This window comes from Zosterops lateralis (assembly GCF_965231275.1).
Source record: "Zosterops lateralis genome assembly, chromosome: 5".
Taxonomy (NCBI): Eukaryota; Metazoa; Chordata; class Aves; order Passeriformes; family Zosteropidae; genus Zosterops; species Zosterops lateralis.
The window spans coordinates 43,834,295-43,848,036 of record NC_139766.1 but is presented as its reverse complement, the minus strand read 5'-3'; positions in this window follow the sequence as shown (position 1 = coordinate 43,848,036).

Below are 13,742 nucleotides of genomic sequence, written 5' to 3'. Positions count from 1 at the left end.
GGGGCTGAGATGAGATGATGTGTGCATCCTTTCAGTGGGAAGGAACAGGTGACTTCAACAAGTGAAGTCCTTGACTCATCCTCGGTGTCACACCCGTGACTGGATTCTTCCATGATGGCGGCAGTTAACTGCCATCCAGACACAGTTCCTGTGTAAATATTCTTGTGCATAAGGAGTCTGCCTTCACAGCAAGGATAGCCTTCCTCTTCAGCTTCTTTTTCTCCTTGTCCTATTTGTGTTTTCCACCCCTCCGCTGTCATTTCCCTTTTAGATCTGCTTGTAGCAACCATGTAGGCTGAACAAGCGAAGCACTGCAGTCTGTACAGATGGTTGTCTGTCTTACTCCTCCTCCTGCTGACACTGCTGTCAGCACACACACCTTCCAGTGCACAGGCATACAGGAAGGGAAGCATCTCTCTCTGTGTTAGACTTGTCTCTAAACTGTATGCACAGAAGTTTGTCAAGAAGACCAGGAAGCAAAAAGATCTGTGAACAACACCACAAGCACCACTGAACATCTCAGCATCACTTCAGACTCTCTTATAATGCCTCACAAATGAATGAACAGTTTTTATGCTATGTGGTGGTCATACCTAACCTAGTTAGAAAAATTTTCCTTACAAAAAAAAGTCCCTGCTGAAGTATTTATAAAGAACTGTTTTCAAGCAAAACCTGCTGGGCAATTTTTTGTTTCTAGTATTTAATGAAGAGCCAAGTTATTCTGAGAAACTATGAGCCTTTCTAAAAAAAAAAAAAAAAAAAAAAAAAAACAAAAAAAAACAACTTAATTTTAAAATATACCCCATCTTTTTTGTTTTAAAAAACTCTTACTGATCTGGCAACCCAGTGCTAAAGTAAATCCTGTAACCTGTCCAAGGGGCACCTTGTTTCAAGTGAGATGATGAACTTCAGCTGTGCTGCTGCTGAAGCTCAAAAGGAAAAGCTGTTTAAAATTATGACTTCTAGAGAAAGCCAGTGGTGGAACAAGTTGTTTTTGAATTGAGAAGGACCCGAGTTACCATCTGAATACTGAAGCCATGTCTTACAGGGCTCCCTCTCTTTCTCTGGACACCTTTGATCATGTCACCTTCCTTCAGGCTGCACCTCACTGGCATTCTTGAGATGGGATTTTTATGTTGAGATGCAAAAAATTTTTTTTTCTCATTTTTGTGTGAAAAATGATCATGTTTTCTCTCTTTCCCCTCCTGCTAGGAAAAAAGGAGGGTAAAAAAAGTCCATCACATGCTTTCTTGCATTATCATTGCTAGCCATGCAAAATAATGCCTCTGGCTGATCCTAGCATTCTGGAGGATTTTTCAAGGAAGATAAAAGTCAAATTTTCATACCTTGTTTATAGTGTCTCAGAAAAATTATCTATTAATCAGATTTTTTTCCTTGTTACATTGTACTTGGTCAAAGACATACTCCCAGTGGCAGAAATGCTTTTTGATTAATTTTTTTGCCTAGACATCAATTAATGATCATAATAAACTGTATTGTTCTGTGGGCTTTTTTTTTTTCCTCCTGAAATATATTCTAGGCAGTGTGTTCTTCCCTATGTTTTTAAAAGTCAGTCAGCTCCTGAGATCAGTGATTAAAAGGATCAAGGCTCTGCAGCAGACCTGTTTGTTATTCCTATAGCCATTGATGCTGTACCTGTCTGAAAAGGATATGTAAAAAATAACACTGGAGAAAGTTATGCCAAGTGCTCCAGAACACCAGTCTCTGTATCATCTGGTGAAAGGCAGGAAGCCTGGACAAGGTGTTCCGTTTTTGGTGTAACTACCATCCAGAGGTTCAGTGAATGAGTGATTTTTTTTTTTTTTTTCCAAACAAAGCATTGAACAAAACAGCTTCAAATCTATCTTTGTACTCCATCAACTTTTTCTGGTATTTTCACATTAAGTGTTTATAGAAGTGACTTTAGATTGGAAGTGGTAAAAATAAAAATAGATTCACAATCAAAACTTCAATTTAAAATGTTACGTTCATAATTGGATATCACATTGTTGAAGCTGTCTTTTTATTCAACAACAAAAAAGTCCAGGAGCCCTTTCCTTGTCATAAACTGTTTAAATCATTAGAAGATGGTACAAACCTAGGAGAACCATGGATGTCTGGGTAGGAAATATGCCTTCACTGTTTTAAGTAGGCATGATCTAAAATCTGCATTTTGGGCTTGTGTGTTTTCATGCTTATTTTTCTTCAATGCTTATGGTAGTTACTGGAACTGAGAGAATTTTCTGTTAAAGAGTCTTTACTGATACCCAAATTTGACTGATAACTGGCTAGGAACATGGGGGAATGGAAAAAAAGGGAATTTAATGTCAATTTTCTTGGTTCTTTTTAGACTTTTGCCTTGTCAGTCTTGAGCCAACATAGTGGGCATTTTCTGACCTCTGATTTGAAACAACTTCCCAAATCAGAAAGCCATAAATAAAAAGCATTGATTCCTGACTTAATTTTCTAAACTAACTCACCAGCTACATCGTCCAGCTTTTGATAGGGAGCAGATAGAAAAACAATAGCAATGAGTTTTTGCAAAGGTTGTGGTGTTGTGGTTGTTTTTTTTTTTTTTTTTTTTTTTTTTTTTTTTTTTTTTTTTGTGTGTGTGTGGTTTTTTTTTTTTTTACTGTTACTTTTATTGCCTATGTCTCCATCCCAAATTATGGCAAGAGGGAGGAGGGTTCACTGCTTAAAAAGTACAAGTAAGTAAGATCTATGCTTAGATCCACCTTTGATATCAGTTCCCCTCTCTGCTCTTCTAGACAGCTTTATTTTTGACAGATCTACCCCAACAAATCCTTATTTTGGCAAGAGAGTGGTGAATAGTCATACTCTAATATAGGTACTTTTGCATCATAAACTAGTATGCAGTAGTGTAAGCAATAATTTACAATTAAATTTAAAAAAAAATTCAGAGGACCGAGTTGCAGGTGTATTACAGAGTTACTGAAAGAAACCCTTTGATGTCAAGCTGTCTACTTTATCATGTCATTTTTTTCAAGGTAGCATGTTTCAGAGGCCTTAGTTTCATACACCATGCCAGTGCTAATTGCATAGTTCTGCCTCTTGTACAAACAATAGCGGTGATAGTAGAAAACATGGCCTTAGCTTTCACCAAAATTAAAGAAGTAGTTTTGCCAGGAAGCCAGCAGAGAATGATTCTGCTCAGAAGGTTCTGTCTTCTTGAAAAAGAAACATTTCTGCAATAAATGCCTTAGAGCTTGCTTGATTTCTTAGTACTTCAAAAAGCAACTATATCTGATTAAGTGAATGTATTTTCTCACCAAGCTTGGGGTTTGCCTCTTGTCTTTGCTTCACCTGACAGGTGTCATCTTATCTTGGGCTTGAGCCGTTAGAGGCTGGCCCAGGAGTCAGGGCGGCGAGGTTGTTCTCCAGTGCTGCGTGTGGCTGCGAGCAGAGATACTGCTCCTTGGCTGCTTGTGTGCAGAGAACAGCCTCCTATCTGGGAAGCTGGAAAGCTCTTGATAGCCCTGCATGAAAAATATTTGTGGCAGTGCCAGTAGACCCTTATTCCCTTTATTTAGCGCTCACGTTCATTTATTTCTCTTTTCAAGTCTGTGGCCAGCCTCCATAGTGCTCTTCATAGTGCAAGGAAAAGCAATAAAAGTAAAATATAAAGTAAATGCAAAGCAGACCAAAGACTGAAGATGAGTAGAAGAAAAAATCATCGTGACTTACATACTCTGAAGTCAGCATTTTAACAAGGTGTTGACAGAGACCCTAGAGGTTCCTCCTCCCTCCACTGCCTTTGGTAGCAGGCAGTTCTCAGTGTGCCCTGTCTGTGCAGCAGCCACAGGAATAAGCAAAATACTTGACTGTAAAGGCACCAGGAATGCTGCCCTCCTAGATTCAGCCAGTCCTGTATGCCCTTGCATTTGACAACTGAATTTCCAGTCTGCCAGGGAAAAAAACCCACCTTTTTCATAGTAGAACTGAATGACACACAAGAAAATGACAGTCTGAATGAAGTAACTTGAGCAGAGGTGCTCATCTGTCTCTGGCTTTCACATGCTGAGAGATGGGGTGCCAGTCCGCCTGGCTAAAGCTGTGTCCTGGGAGAAGTTTTTGAACCCCCTATCCATGGCTTTGAAGGTGATAAAAGCACAGCAATAGGAAGCTGGGACTGTTCCATTTAGCACTGCCATTCCATGCCACTTTAAAGCGTGTTGTTTTAGTTTTGTGGGTCATCTGGTCGGGTTATCAGTTCAGTTAGGGGAATGGGATGCTGATGGTTCACCATCCTTTAAAATAAGCTCCATAAATGCTTTCTTGTTATTCTCAAAATTGGTTTCCATGGTAACTGTCCCTGGAACAATCTTTCTGTCGATGAAAAGGAGGAAAATAATTTCCTTTTTAGGCATCCTCTGCTCAGTAAAATCCCCTTTTTGCTTGAACCCTATTTGCCTCTAGGGAATTGGGATTCTGATCTCCATTCGTCTCCACCAAGTGTGCTCAAGGTTTCACCCCTACAATTTTCTTCTTCCACTCCTTGCTGCCTTTTGAGTTTAAATCATTACTTTTTGCTTCAGAGATAAAAATCAATGACGTTTGTGCTCCAGAATTCCTTGGCACGTGGCTTCTATCTTAACCTGACTTAAACTTCTTGAATTGCACCTGATTTTTATGAAAACAGAGTACATTAGCTGGAGTGCTCTCTGCAGCAGCTCTGGGAGGCTGTGTAATGCAGGATGCTGCTGGGTATCAAGCTTCTCACCTTTCCTTTTTATTGCTGACTTGTTTTTACAGCTCAGCCTCAGGATGCCTTTCAGCCAGAGCACTGGATGCCAAGGCAGAGCCCAGAGATCTGTGGTAGAGTGTGGAGCTTCTCTTGAGGAAAACTTGAGATTGCTCAGAGATCAGTCACGCAGAGACTCTGCAAACAAGTCTTGAACTCTACATGTGTTTTAATGCCTTGCTGCAGAAACAGCTGTCGGTGTCAAAAGGAGACACACAAGAGGCTTTCGCTTTAGCTCGCTGTGGGGAATAGTAGCCTCTCTGCAGCATCAGGTGGCTTTGAGACTGAACAGCTTTTGTGGAAAATGTGCTTCAGTTAAATGCCATCTCAAGTACAGTTGCATTGCAGCCTGGCCTATGGAGGGGACCAGGCTGAACATATCATTCCATGAGCACCAGAAACAATCTTGCTATTTTTTTTTAAATTATTATTATTATTAATTACATTTTACTTATGCCTCTCTCTTACCTGCAAACGTAGGGGAAGATCTTACCCCACAGTGCAGTTTCTCAGTTCAAGTTTTCCTGTCATGCTTTAAGCACAGTACAGCACCTTTTGCTCCTGGCCCCCAGGCAGGTTATTGAGCATTTTTCAACATCTGCCTGGATATCCCTGGGAGTTCAGAGTATAGCTGGGCTAAATGCCATGTGAGATATTTGGGCATCTGTGTTTCTACAGAGCTTTTCAGGAGACCAAGTTCTACTGAAATCACTGGGAGGCTAAAAATCTGTGTAAGCTAGTCTCAAGTCTCTCCCCTACCAGATGGATTAAAATAGATAAGGGAGATTTTGTGAGGATTTTTTTTCCCATTTTTCTGTTGTTAAGGGGACAGCAGGATTGTAAACCATCTTTTACTGCAGGAGCAGTTGAGCCTCGTTCTGAATATAGCAGGAATATGCAAACTGGATGAATGTCATTTTGCTTACTATTTCTAGAGCCTGAAATACACTGGACAAGATCTGAGGTCTGAACAGCAGTAGATTTTTAATTTTTTTTTTTTTTTTCAGAATAACTGTTTTTGGAGTTGACAGTAGTCTCGTGTCCTTTTCCAATTTGTGAATCAGTCTCATCCACATTTAGTACTTTTGAAAGATGGATGCATAACCTTCAACTACTTAAAGCAAAAATTGAAATAAACCATAATTCAAGTTTAATCCATTATGCTTTCTCCCATGTTTTCTTGATTGGAATGGGAGTGTTTCCCAGGAGACATAGAGGTGAGTTTGCATTCTTTTCCTTGAGAAAGTTGCATCAAGCATCCTCTGTTTTCACATGCTTGTCATGCTAAGTATAATAAAGAAAATATTTTGATTTTTTCCCAGGTGGGAATGGATGCTTAGATTTGGATAAAGCTAAGGAAGACAGCCTAGCTCTCCAGCTGAAGACTGATGAGTTGGCATAAAACCTAGATGAGTCCTTTAGTGGGTGGAGTTAGAGTATGTCCATGCAAACTCCTAACTTCTGATCCATAGGGCCATGAATTGTGGGGAATACAAGATTCTGGCTTTTTACTTTGTGTTTTACCAATTACTTGCACAAAAAAATTACCTTTTAGAAGTATCAGCCTGTCCTTCTTGCTGTTGTATGTCATACTAGAATATAAATAATTTCAGAACATTTTCTCCTGTGACTTTTTTTCCTGTTGCTAAGGTGATTACTTAGTATCAATGCATTTAATTCATTTTGATGATCCATAATTGTATGGCCACAGACAAATCCAAGCAGTGAGGTACCAAATCAGAAGTCTGCATTGAGTAATGATCTGTTTCTCGATATGCTCAATTAAGAGCAAATAAAATATGCCAACAGACAATGTAATTCCTTTAAGGAGTATTTCTAGCTTGACTGGTAACATGCTTTTACATCTGTGTGATTTACTGTCCTTCTCCGTCTGTGTAATCCTCTAGTTCATGCTCTTTACACATGGCAATTACCAGACCACAAATGTATTTTCAGGCTGTACCTTTCACCCTTTTTTTTGCTGTAGGAAAAACAGTTGTATCCATCCTTTTGGTGGTTCAGAGAATCATGATAGCAATTAAATTGCCTCTTGAGATTCCTATACTACCAGTTTCTAGTATATCTGTAAAAGAATATTCTTAGAATCAGTTCTACTTAATTATTCAAAGTCTTTAGCCTAACTGTGAACCAGGAAAAAAGTCAGTTGGTAAGGTTTGGGGGTTTTGTTGTACTGATGAGTGCACACAGATGTGCTCCTGGACATTGAGAGCTTGGAGACTGAGAACGAGGTACCAGGGTTACCCCACGTGCTTGTACCTTGACCTGGGAATGTCAGGTTGATGAACTGCCTCTCCATAGCAGGAAGCACTTGAAGGGAAAACATGGGCAGATGTTGGCACTGTGGTGTTTGGGCTTCTCCTCGTGACAGATAAAGGGGCTCTGTGTGGTGGTGCAGGCTGCTGGAGCAGTGCTGGATAATGCCTGTGGGGAGTCAAACCACCCACTGGGATTCTAATCTGGTTTTATTCTTCTGGAATTTAGATGAAATTGCTAAATGAAGCCAATATTAGTGGTGGGCGAGGAAATTCCCTGTCCCACAGGCTCCAGCACACAGCTCTAACAAGCTTGCACTGTATTTTTGGTTGTATTTATTTTGAATTTGCTGCTCCATTTTAATGACTGAATAGGTCTCAAAGTTGGAACAAATCTGCAAGTGATACGGCCCTCAAGGTGTCTCAGAGCTTCAGCAGCAGCACTCATCCATGGCCTCTCACTTTCCAGATTGCTCCCAAGTGGCCCAGGGGCAGGGTAGAGGGGGGACAATGGCACCTACCAGCAGGGACCTGCAATGGGAGCTTGTGGTGTGCATTGGCAGGGCAGGAGTGCACACAGCTGCAGGAGGCTGGGCCATCACCAGGCAGCCTCCATATGTACATCTTTCTCCTACTTTTCCAAAAATTAATACACTCAAAATTAGTTTAGCTGCAGGGATGCACTGTAAATTTCTTTAGTTTAAATGAACTGGTGCAGGGGCTATATTGCCAGCTGGGGTTAAACAGGGCATGTATTGTTGCCTGCCTTTTTACATCTGGGAATAAGCTAGTAGCTTGTTAACAGTGCCTAGCAAGTGGGAGAAGAAAAGTGGCCTTAAACCTGACTCTGGCAAGGAGAAAAAATCAAATGGAAAATATGCATTTTTAATACGCCACTGGGTAAGTATATAATAGCAGAACAACATTCGTTGTAACCTGATATCCCTCAGGAATGAGGGAAAAGCTGACTGCTTGCTCCACTGAGCCAAAAAATAAGAAAACATGTAAGTGCAAGTGTGCAGTCAGCAGCATAAGGAATAATGCTTCAGAAAGCTGAGAGCAAAGCTGGAGTTCTGAATGGTAAAAGGCCAACAGTTTTACATTCAAACACAACTTATTATTGGTAACCTCTTGTAGGCCTGTCTTCAGTGTCCTAAAGAAAGTCCATATCCTTGTGCATTTATCCAGCCACCAGACAGCTGTTATGATATAATCTAAGGAAATATTTCATGCTAGACATCTGATTTCTTGCTGGAAACTAAACAGATTTTGGATGTAAAAATATCATTCATTGCAATAACCAAAATGTATTTCCTAGGGCAAATTAGTTGTTTTGAGAGGTCTGATGTTTTATCAAGGCCTGGTAGAGGGGCACCATAGTTGCATTTCATTTGAATGTCACTGAGCATATACAATAAGTTTGGAAAAGCAACCATGCATGGCCTTCAGGCACCTGGCAGAGCACATTTTTGGCACAGCAGGCAGAGAATGAGGCATCCAGCTCCTGTGGCTGACAGTGTGCATGGCTTCTCATCCAAACTGTGCTGGAGCTGACTGCTTCCTGTCCAGCTGTGAGTGCCATGCATTGGGAATAGCTGGTGAGCAAAGGGCCACAGCCCTTGGGATGTCAGTACAGCAGCTGAATGCTTGCACATCCCAGGGGAAAGGGCAGAGGTGCTGTGAGGTGAAGTCCTGTGCATTGAAAATACGCTCCCCTAATGAACAGAAAGTTCCTCCAATTATTTGGAAGGAGGCTGTAAAAGTGTCATTTTCAAAAGACAATGATAGAGATTACAGTTGCAGGGAATTGCAGATGTTCTGTGAAAAGAAACGAACAAGCCTAAAATTGCTCTCTGGGAAATAAAATAAGTCTTCAAAATGTCCAGATCACCTGATTTTTCTGCAGCGCTTTTCCAGGCAGCATTCAAAAGCGGATTAGAAAGTTGTAAATATCTAGGCTGATTCCTGGCTATAGGGAATAAGAGAAAAAAAATTGTTCTTTCAGCTCCTCCCAGGATATCCTGGGCCTCCCTTCCCGCCAAGGTGCTCTGGGGTCTGCCACATAACAAGGGCTTCTGCAGAGACTCCTTCAGCAACCAGACTATTTCAGGTGAGGGGAGTCATATGGCCCCGTGTCCCAGGCTAAGGCATTGCCTCCCCACCCTTGGCTGAGCTGTCTGTGGGTACCACTCAGTTCCAGGTCAGCAGGGTGAGGGTTCATGTATGTTTTGTGCCTTGGAGGAAAATTTGTCTGTAACTGGGCACCCATGCCTGCCGCCCCTGAAGAAGCATCTCACATTGACACATGATGTTTGACTTCAGTGGTGATGGAACTGGACCCCTGGAGAGGACTTCAGCACCCTGCATTGCAGAACTGCCACGAGCTACTCATCTCCTGCCTAGGATTTTACTGCTCTGCAGTGTTGGTAACCAGAAAGGACTGTCCATGCTGTGAGTTGAGTATGGGAACATCAGCTTTCTTCTCACGTAGTTTGAGTTGTACTGGTCTAAGCACCCTGTCACCCATGCCACTGCTGCCCATGCAGCCTGGGTGCAAGGCATTGCTTTTCCTCATCCCACATTAAAACCAGCCCTGACATGAATGCTGTTAAATGCCAATGCTTTGGGTTGGTCAGGAAGGCTTTGTAATAGCACCCCTTGTCCTGAGGGAGGGATTTATTTTCTCCTTTGTTATACTGTGGCTTTTCTTTTCCCTAAAGGAGGAAAGAGCTAGGTGCTTGGGGGAGGGCACTTGGTGAGAAACTGGTGGCTGCAGCTGCACAAGTTTTCAGCAGATAGGTGAGCCAAGAAGTCAGGCCATGCCCAGAGATGATCCCTCCTCGTGGCAACTCTCACACAGCAGGTAGGGAACCTAGCTCCAGTTGGAGACCCTGACCTGTGTGTGCATCATGATGCCCTGGCACTGAGCTGGGCAGCAACCAGGCCCCTGGATCCTTTGGATGTGTAAAAAAATAAGGGTGGCCTTAGGTCTGTGGCATGAAAAATCCCTGGTACTTCACAGACTATGCACATTACGTTGTTCTGGGTTACCTAAATTTCCCTCTCAGTTTTGGATGGAAGTGAAACTCTTACGTGCTGTCAAAACTGGCAGGGAGGTGGTGGAGGGGGGAGGATATTTTTGCATGGCAACATAATTTTTTTTCAAACAGATTATTCAATCAAGTAACTGCAACTCACAGGTTTCCAATTGCTCCCCTAACTGCCCTCTGGCTGGTACCATGAAAAGAAATAAACACATTCAACTTCTTTTTGTAAAAGGAGAACATCTGTGACCCATTAACATTGGATCCTGGGCTGCGCAGCTCTGGCAAATTTGCCATTCACTTCTCCAGGAGTTTGGCATTGCTGTTCTCTTGTATTTCATCAGCATGTTTATTTTTGTTATAGTAACACTTCAGAACTTAAAAAAAAGAGCTACAGCAATATTTTACTGTGTTTTAGTAAGCTTCTAACAGTACTGTTTCCAATTTGGGTGTATTTTGAAATGTGTTTTACTTTTGGGCTATGTTTTTTCAATGTCATCAGTGCATCTTCCTCCATCAAGAGCATTTGCACACATGTGGAAGTGCTGCATTCTTGACAGCTCTGCTTTTTTTCTGACATACTGTGGTACTAAACTGATTCTGGTTGCTTTACACTTTGTCCAGGCTTCAACCCTGTGAGCTCAGATTTCCCATGCCCGTTATCTGCCTCCAATTAGTTTATGTTCATTATTTTCAATTGCAGTGAAAGATGGCTCCACTGGGCTGAGGACTGAGGTTAAATAAGACTACATTTTACCCCCATTAAAACCTTCTACAGCTATTGAAACCAAAAACTAAGCACATGGTAACTCTGCTGTGGCTCATGCCATGTCCCTTTCCAGCCCATTGAGCCTTGCCTGCAGCTGGGCCCCAATGAAATTCTGTGGTCTTAGGAATGAGATGCAGCCTGTGAGACACGACATGGCTCTCTGAGTGCTGCTGAGGTGTGCCCAGCTATTACTAAACAGCATTTGACATGCTCTGAAATCCTGTTTTACTGTTTTATTTCTAAACCTGCTGAGGCACTACAGCTTTTTTACAAAGCTGGTATTTATTACACCTGTTTCCTACAGACTGTCCTTTCAATCTACTTATGGGCATCCTGTACCTGACTTGACCCACAAGGTGCTCCTTTTACATGGATCATTGCTATTTTTATGGGGGTCTCCCTCTCTTTGTCATTATCCCTGGTGATCAAAAGCACCAGGGGTTTTGCCAGGGAAGGCTGACAAAGCAGGAACAGGGACTTCATGCCACTGCAGCCCAAGAATACCTGTAACCTTTACCACCTGAGTGAGGTGGCATGGGTAGGGTGGATGCATATTACTGGGATTCAGGAGGATCTTTTCCTCTCACCTTGAGATGTAAGCAATGCAGTTTCTCACTGTGGTTATACAAATTGCGTGCCCTTGCCTAGAAATGGTGACAAGCAGGGTTGTACATTGAAAAATGAATGCCTGTTTGGGAAACCACAGTTTTACTGAAGCCTGTTTTACTGCTCTTTCCCTTAGCTTGTAGGTGGTGTAGTTCTGCATTAAATGCTGTCTTTTGCACAGTCTATGGATGTGCAAACCACTTAGATCAAAAGCTGGACATCTTGTGGAAGCATGGCTGCTGCATCCTGCCTTGTTTTTATTGTTGTGCTCTGGCTGTTGTTTCCTTCTATTCAGAACAGGTTAGAAACACACACAACAATGCCTTAGAGATCATTCCAGAATGAGAGGATAGATATGCACAGGTACAAATCTCAAAGGTGGGAAAAAATTTAGAATGCTTTTCTTCCCTTTGGTCCAGGCATGACCTTCAGTGCTAGAAACTCAATGTGCCCCCCAGATTTTCTGTTCCCCCTCCTCTTTTGTGCCTAGGTACTTCCAGGCTCTTAGAGCAGCGTGTCATGTTTTCTACATGATGCCATCACTTCAAACCGTGCAGTGAACTCATGGGTTTAGGGAGTCCAGCGTCATTGTCTCTGAAGCTTTCAAAGCTTCGCTTTAGTTTTAAATGCCTCTTTAAGCACAGACAATGCTCCAACAGGCTTGCTGAAACTAAATGAAGCTTATAAAGCTTTGAATGCTATTGTAACATGGTGGGTCCCGCAGGAGACTGCAAAATCCTGCTGTGTGCAAGGATCCACCACGCTTTCAAGTGGATGCAGTGTATGTGCTAAAAAATGTAGGCAGAGCGGGGCAAGGAAAGGACAGAGCACGTCAGCATATTTTTTTAATTACCTAGCATTTGATTGATACCACAATGGCAGCATTGCTTTTAGAAATAAAAATATTTACTATCCTTTCTTCTTCAGCACACAGAGGAGTTTGGGAGATATATATATGTATACTTGAGATTCCAGAGCAAGTGGCTTTTTTTTTTTAATAGATCACTTAACCATACTACTTTTCTTGTCAATATTTCAGAAGCTGCAGCATTAAAATAACTTAATATCGTCCTATGTTCATCAAGCCTTCTGTGTGATCATATAGATGCTTTTACCCTGCAGATTTTTTCAATCAAAAAAAGTAGGCCAGGTAAGCACCCTATTTTTCTGTCTGTGTTTAATCACAACCTAGAAAGTCAAAGCGAGCTGGCAAAAATTCTGCTTAGAAACAAGATGTTTGTTATCCGCAGTAATGAGTGCGGTGTCATTAACAGCTTATTGGGGCAGTGCCGCTGCCTGTTCGCTCTCCCGTCCTCAGAGAGGCGATGGATGGGCTGCTGACCCAGATCGAGAGTGATTCCTTCCCTGACAAGCCCCAGCAGCGACAACTGGTCATTAATTGTAAAAAAATTCTGCCAGCGTGTGGTTTTAGAAACAATTTGTACTTCTTTAATTACGCTGTCAGGGCAGGCTTTGTCCCAGACACTCTTATCAGGCTGAATTAGTCTTTAAAAGAATGAGGCTCAGCCCAGCTCGAGCTGCACTCCCCATCCTCCCTAAGAATCTTTGCTGGGGATGGGGGGGCGCATTGTCACCAGGAGGAGGAGAGAAACTCCTGTTCCCGTAGTGTTTTATTGCTCTAAGGATGCAGAGGAGATCGCAGCCCCGCTCTGCTGGGAGTTACACAAGCATTGGGATGGAGGGAGGGTGCCTGCTCCCAGAACGCTGGCTGGCTAAGCAATGCCAGGGATAAAAGGGGAGGCTGCTTATCTTCGCCTGTCACACGGGCAACCGAGCAGACATTTATGGCTGTGCCCTGCCAGCTCCCCTCTCGCTAATTTTTTTCCCCTCCTCCTTGTGCATTCACCCATGAGCTGGTCTTTGGGGAGCACACAGTCCTATGGTTTGAAAGACTTGGCTTTCCTGGTGTGGGACTGAGCCCTTGGTGAACTGTCTGCTCGCCCAGCAATGGGTGTTTGGGGAAGGGCTGCCCCTTTGGGGAGGAATGAGCCAGCTGGGCGAGGAGGTGAGCAAGGCAAATCGTTATCACCTCTCAATCTCTCTTTGGGATTTGTAGCCTTATCAGGGGGGACTGCCCAGTGCTGCACTTGCTGATAGGGCTGGCCCCGGGTGTGGGGATGTATAGCCGTGGGGCAGATAAAGAAGAACTTGGCAAGGGAGGGAGGCCACTGGGGAGGGTGAGGAGAGGCCCTGAGCTCCACTGGAGCCTGACATAGACCCCAGGATGGGCTTAGCTCAGCTTATGCCAGTGGGGCTTGTCACTGCTG